The following is a 334-nucleotide window of genomic DNA, read 5'->3' as shown; positions in this document are numbered from 1 at the left end:
TTTTATTGACCACTACTAGGGCACCGAGGCATGTGAGGCATGCTTATGTGATATGTTTGGCATTGCGGGTGTTACTTCCTGGGTGATTGCAAAGGTAGATAGGGGATGGGCCTTTGGTGATCACGGGAGGGCAGACCACTCGACTATGCCCTTGTTATGATTATTGGCGCTGCCAGGTGGGAGACTTCTTGGGTGATCATAGGGGTAGTCAGGGGATGGGCCTCTAGTGGTCACGAGAGGATGGTCCACTTGTCGGTGTCGATTTCATACTGGCCATTTGATTATTGATATTGATATTATGCAGAGCTCTATCCGGTGCATAGTAGGTGGGTCA

Source organism: Olea europaea, unplaced genomic scaffold, assembly GCF_002742605.1.
Source record: "Olea europaea var. sylvestris unplaced genomic scaffold, O_europaea_v1 scaffold647, whole genome shotgun sequence".
Classification (NCBI taxonomy): domain Eukaryota; kingdom Viridiplantae; phylum Streptophyta; class Magnoliopsida; order Lamiales; family Oleaceae; genus Olea; species Olea europaea.
The sequence above is the reverse complement of the archived record's forward strand: the minus strand, read 5'-3'. Positions refer to the sequence as shown.